Raw genomic sequence first — 6411 nt, 5'->3', positions numbered from 1 at the left:
TGTGCATGACCCTTCACAAGGTCAGCCTTGTAATGGAGCCCAAAGCTCCTTGATTTTCCTCTCCACTTGCGCTTTTCCCAGTCACCTTCTCTGTCTTACTCAGGCTCAAAGGTATGGGGTTGGCATGGCAGGCTCCCAGCCCTTCACACCACACACCCATGCTGGCACAGGCTTGCAGCCTCTTAATCCTTTTCCAATGGTCCCTTTCCATAGGCAGAAGGTGAATCTGTCACCTGTTTGTACAGCTGCTGTATTCAAAGGCCTCAGTCAGACCAGAAAATGCTCCAGAAACTGTTCTTATCAGCTGTGGAAAATAAGAAATAAATCTCTAGTAGATCCTATCCCCTAACATACAAGATTCCTGCCTTAGCAGGAGTTTGTCCATGCTAAAATGATGTGGCCTTTCAATCAAATGAAACCAGTGTCCTCTGGAAATTAAGCCAGTCCTCTATCTCCCACTGTATATGTAGAGCAAGTGTATATTTTTCATATTTCATTCTTTATCTTTTTTTCCTGCTAAGATCAAGGAAATTTGAGCAAAGCCCCCATATGTAGTTAACAAAAGCATTAAAACACTTGCCTGTAGGTGCATCGTAATTACTAAGAGCACAGAAAGTGACAAATCAGTCTAAAAGATAAGATGAAAAAGCTCTTGCTAGGTTCTGGTCTTAGTAACACCAGTAAAAAAATAATCTAATCTCTTTCTTCAGCTTTCCCCAGGATGTGAATTTTATCCATCTTCTTGGTTTGTTCAGTCTGGAGGAGACTGAGGGGAGACCTCATTGTGGTCTTCAACATCCTCATGAGGGGAAGCAAAGGGGCAAGTGCCCATCTCTTCACTCTCGTGACCAAGGACAGGAGAAAACAACATGAAGCTGAGTCAGGGGAGATTTAGGTTGGCTGTCAGGAAAAAGTTTTTCATCCAAAAGTGGTTGAGCACTGGAACAGGCTCCCCAAGGAAGTGGTCACAGCACCAAGCCTGTCTGGGTTCAAGAATAACGCTCTCCGGCACATGGTGTAATTCTTGGGGTCAGGGCCAGGAGATGGACTTGATGATCCTCAGGGGTCCCTTCCAACTCAGCATCTTCTGTGATTCCATGATCTGAGAAATGCACTGGATTATGCATGTGTGACAAATGAAGCTCTAGGTATCTTATCTGCTGGTACTAAGCTAAGGAAAATTGGACCAAGAAATTAAAAATTATGCTACTGGGAGGTGACTGGGTGCTTGCTGGTGAGGGAGAAAATTTACTCCTTTCCTTTGTAGAGTCTCTCTGTCTGCCTTTGCCAAAAGACTCTGCTGTGTGGCTAAGCCAGATTTGCAATGGAGAGCCAATGTGTACAACAAAAGCCTTAGGGTACCAGCTTCAGATCCCACACCAGTTAAACACTACAGGTCTCTGTTCCCTGCAGTGCTGTACAACGAGATCAATGAGGTATGAGGTTAGAAACTCCTTTTGAAGTCCCTGATTTTCTTGTGTAAATTGGGATATTGCTCCATCATTAGGAGCAGAGCCTGAGGGAAGACTATTACTGAAGTTGTGGCATATACAGCAAGAGGTTAAGAATATTTCTTCGTTCTTTCAAGCTTTCTTTCATTCATTTCTATGTTGACTCTACCTTCACTTTACTTTGATTAAATAAACCAGGGGCATGAGGATCACTAGGGGCAAAGGGCTGAGCAGAAAGGTGCCTTGCAGGCAGTATAGGTGCCACTGTGTAAGTGAAGCAGGTGGGTATAAAGGAGGCTTTAGTGTCTCTTGGTATTGTTGGAGCTTGTGTTTGAAAGGCCAGGGGAGCAGCCTGCCAAACTCAACCACAAGAATGTTCAAACAGGTGTGAGGGAGGATGTGGAGCAGCAGTGGAGTTAACTGTTAGGGAGCACGATGTAGATTTTGTAGTACAACAAAAGGAGATGGAAAAAATCATAGGATTTCAACAGTTTAAAAGTGACTAAGGGAAAAAGAAATGGAATATAATGGTCATACTCTGTAACGTAATTTTAAAAAACCCTTAACAGCAGTAAGAATATTTACTTTGGCCTGGAACCTTTGGGAAAGAGAAAAAGGCAATCACAGCTTTATTTGTTACTCCTGAAACTAGTTTTTTCCAGGTTTCAGGAAAAGGAGGAGCTATTTTCTCTTTAGCAGTATATGCTGTGCTTCCCCAGAGCAAGCATTCCCATGTTACTGTGGGGTGACTAGCAGTGCCAGGGCTGCCTGTTTTTCAGGGTAGTGATGAATCACCTTAGAGCCAGAGGAACCAACAACAGGGCTGCCATGACACATAGCAGTGGCTTGTGTGTCAGGCTCTTATTTACTTCAGTAAACTGAGGGCACATACTGGGTCTTACCAAAAGTTATTCTGTTCAGAAAATATCAGCTGGGGATAGTAGGATTGCCAGATAATTTCCAGATACTACCACATCTTTAAACAGCTTGGCACTGCTCTCCTCTCTACAGTGAGCAGGCAGGAATCTAAACACTAAATTGTCCTCTTTTCCCAAAAGCTTCAGTAAAGATTAAAGCTACTGGAATTGAAGTTCAAACAATGCCACACGTTTTTTAAGGCAATGTAAATCAGTGCTATTCACCTGATATTCAAAAAGCCACATCAATGTGCATCACCAGGGGTCTTACTCACTTCTGTTTGAGGAATCCAATTCTTATGGCATTTACAAATCCCCTCCAGATGTGAACACTTACCATAGAAACATGCAGTCAGCCTTGTTTCAAACAAGGAAATGCATAAGCCACATTGTTAAGCTTCTGTATTAAAACTTGGAGACCAAGAAAGATGGATAGAACAGTAGGAAATGGGTGTACACTTCCATTGTTAAATGCATTAACTTGTGGGGTTAAATACAGTCCTGAGTAAAGGGAGCTAAAAATGGTGAAGGACATACCAGTATGTTAAAGAGAACTACTGTAAAATCCAGGGGAAAAGTACTGTAAGGACACCAGGCTGAAAAACAAGTCTAGGACAAGGTGATAGTTTGGGGGATTCTTCTGCAGGACAGAACTTGAGCTGATGCTGACCTACTCCACATTCAGTCGGTTCACCCCATGACTGCTACAGCTCTGACTGTTGTCAGCTGTGTTGGGAGATTTTGCAGTGTGCTCAGTTCACAGGTGGGAATGACAAACTGGATGGAGACATAACAAACTTGGTTTGTATTTGAATTAGTTATATGAGAGGGAAAAAGTAAATCCATATATCTAATGAGCATTTTAACATGCCATCAATAACAATACCCTAACCAGTGGCCTGGTAGTTGGCTGAGAGGTCCTTTAAGAAAATCCAGCATTATAATTTTGGCTTTTGAGTTGTACACCAGAGTGTTTTGCTGTACAATGGGTTTTGCTGAGTTCCTCCAGCCCCTTCTCACTTCAAGCTGGTGGGTAGTTTTTACCCCCCTGGCAGAACTGGCCTTGATTGCTCTGGTCATCCTGTCCCTCTCTCATATTCCATGTTGCTGACGAAGTTCCTCCCAGCACTAATACATAAAAAATTTCTCGATAAAGAATCAGAACTACAATTTCAGAGGGTTTTTTTTTACTGGTTGAAGGTAGATATAGTGAGCAGAGACTGGGGAGGGTTGTAGCAGGGTAGGAAAGAAGCTCAAACACTTCCTACTCACTTTCATTGAGGGATGAACAAATTGGACACTGAACTTAAAATCTGAGTACAAACTTGTGGAAACTCCTTTTGCTTGAGCCCAGAGCATCCCAAACCTAGGAGCTCATCTGAGTGCCAGGCTGTGAGTCATGAACCAGATTGGCTCGTCTTTTGGTACAGTATAACCCCCTGCTCTTTTCTCCCCATGGCCTCACTCTGCTGCCCAAACACTAGAGGGGCATTTTGAGGAGTCATGTGGATGTCCACACTGGCAGCTTTAAGGTGAGACTCTGATGGAGGAGGCATGGGCTCACAAGGCCAGGGCTGGGAACCTCAGCCCTGGCTGTAAAAGTCATTATCTTACCTGGGCTGATGTAATGTTGTCGTTTAGTTTCACTTCAGGAAGTGATTTAGTTCTAGTTCCAGTATAAAAAGAAGAAAAATGTGTTTATAGGTAAAATTTTAAACAGGTCTGAGAAAAACCTGAAGGAACTGGTTGATACAGGCAGGTAGACTGAAGAGTCCAAAGACAGAAACATGGAAGAACAACAGAATTTTTAATTCAAAGGTAGAAAGCAAATCTGTGATTTGCATCCCAAGTAGGGAAGGATAACTGTTTAGGGAAGTAACCAGCTGATTTCAAGAACAGTTTAAGAAATAATAGGGAACTCATACAGGATGGAAAAGGAATAATGCAAGAGAGAAACTTCTGGTTTGGCACTTAGCTATGTAATGAAGTAAGAGCCGCAGAAATTAGGGCCAATTTGCACATTTGCAAAGAGTTTAAAACCCAGTAAGAAGCTTTCTAGTCAAATAAAAAGAGGATCAAGATAGAAGTGGGATTACTGGCAGGGATATGACTGTCAAGACCAAAGATACCTTAGATGCAAACCAATAAAAGACAGGACGGTGGTGATTGCTGTGAGTCCTTTAAAAAAATTACCACATCTGAAGGAAAAGCACTGTTCTTAGAACTCCTTGTGTCAAGGGAGGTGAAAGAAGAGACACAAACCAAGAGTTTATTAGCAAAGAATGTAAATATATAAGTGGGGCAGGTACCACGACTGGAAAATAGCAAGTGGTGCCTGTATTTGAGACATGAAAAAAAAGTCGCAATTGAGCAAACTAAAGCCCTGTTATTGAAACTGAATTCACACAAAGGGATATGAGCATTAACTGGACATGAGTGGCTCAGCTTGAAGATTGAAAAGAATATCCTAACCTGCAGAGCAGCAAGTTTTTAAATCTGCGCCCCCCCCCACTCCTCCGTATGAAGGGCCAATAACACAAAAGTAAGTTCTTTATGTAGATTTGACTGCAACAGAGATTATGTGATGTAGTTACCTCTATTACCTACTGCCTTTCCATCTGGTGCTCTTGTCTGATGAGCAGAAAGTTTTCATTTCAGGAGTATCACTGGAAGTAGCTGGAGTACAGCCAAGCTCCATAATTTCCACAGATTTGTAGTGTCGGAGAGGCTTCATCAGTTTGCAGTGATAAGGTTTTGTCCTGACATGCCTGCAGCTGTTCTTACCCAGATTGTCATGGTGTCTTCATAACAAGCATTGCTTCTCTGTGGCTTAGATGCTATGGATTCATTTTCTACAACACAGCTATAGCTAGAGTGTGACCACAAAGCCCTGAACAAGCACAAACTGAGAGCTCTGAAATATCTGATTGATATACTAATGGCAAAGCAAGGGCTGCAGAACAAAAGCAAACCCTGAATCACCATTCATCCCTTGCCTACTGAGAAACCCCAGATAAAGCAACGCTACAGTATCATCGGGAATTTTGAAAGGTAGAAGGAAGTTGAAATTCATGTTCTACTTAGCAGCAGAGAAGTGAGCTATAAAGTCAGCCACCAAACTTTAAGAAAGGACCATAGGTAGCCAGCACACTTTCTGAAGAGAGGAAGCAGCAAGCTGCCAAGTGTAATAAAGGCACAAGAGATTTCTCCTTGGGAACAAAGCCCATAAACCACACAGCTAAAGAGATGACAGCAGGGCCTATAAAGACAGAGTAAGGGCAAAGTCAGCAACAAGACTAAACAGCACAAAGAGGAACAAAGTCCTCCCTCTACCAGGCATCTGGTAACCCTACAAGGACAGCAGCCAGCCTCCTAGCAGCTCTGCCCCTCTTTGCAATGGCCAGAGGGATGGATTTGCACCTGAAACAGTCACTAATAGTCTTCATCTGAGAGAGGAAGAAAACCCACCTGCTGCCCACTCATCCAGGTCCTTATCAAGGCAAAAAGGAGAGTAGGAACAGTGCTTTTGTTTAGCCTCTTGGTTGCCCTAGGGCAGGAAGATGTGTGTGTTGCCTGCACAATCAAAGCAATAACCCAGCCAATCAATGTGTGGGATTTATGGATCTGTGTGGAGGAAGAGTGATAAGTAGCTATGTTGATAAGAAGTTCCTCCTTCATTGCCTTCCTTCTCCTTTATAGTTTTTAATGTGTAACTATGACTCACTTATGTTATATTTCACTATTTTGAATGTTTGAGTTGCAAGGAAATGACCTACCTAATGTGATGCTTTATGCAGAGGAAGACAAATGTTCTATGCTGTTGTCTCAGTAAATCAAATTTGTTTATTTCTAGAATGACTGAAAGTCTCATTGCTGTGACCAAAAAACCCAAACAGTCCTGAGATTGTGGCTCATACCAACCAGATTATTGTTAGTGACAAGTACTGAAAGATTTTGCTTTAAATGTGGCCATGCAGGGCAGAATCTTGCATTCTGATGTAAAGACTATGTCTCTGTCTGAAGGAAATTTGCAGTCCTGCTGA

This window comes from Corvus brachyrhynchos, unplaced genomic scaffold, assembly GCF_000691975.1.
Source record: "Corvus brachyrhynchos isolate BGI_N302 unplaced genomic scaffold, ASM69197v1 scaffold115, whole genome shotgun sequence".
Lineage (NCBI taxonomy): Eukaryota > Metazoa > Chordata > Aves > Passeriformes > Corvidae > Corvus > Corvus brachyrhynchos.
Note: the sequence above shows the minus strand (reverse complement) of the source record.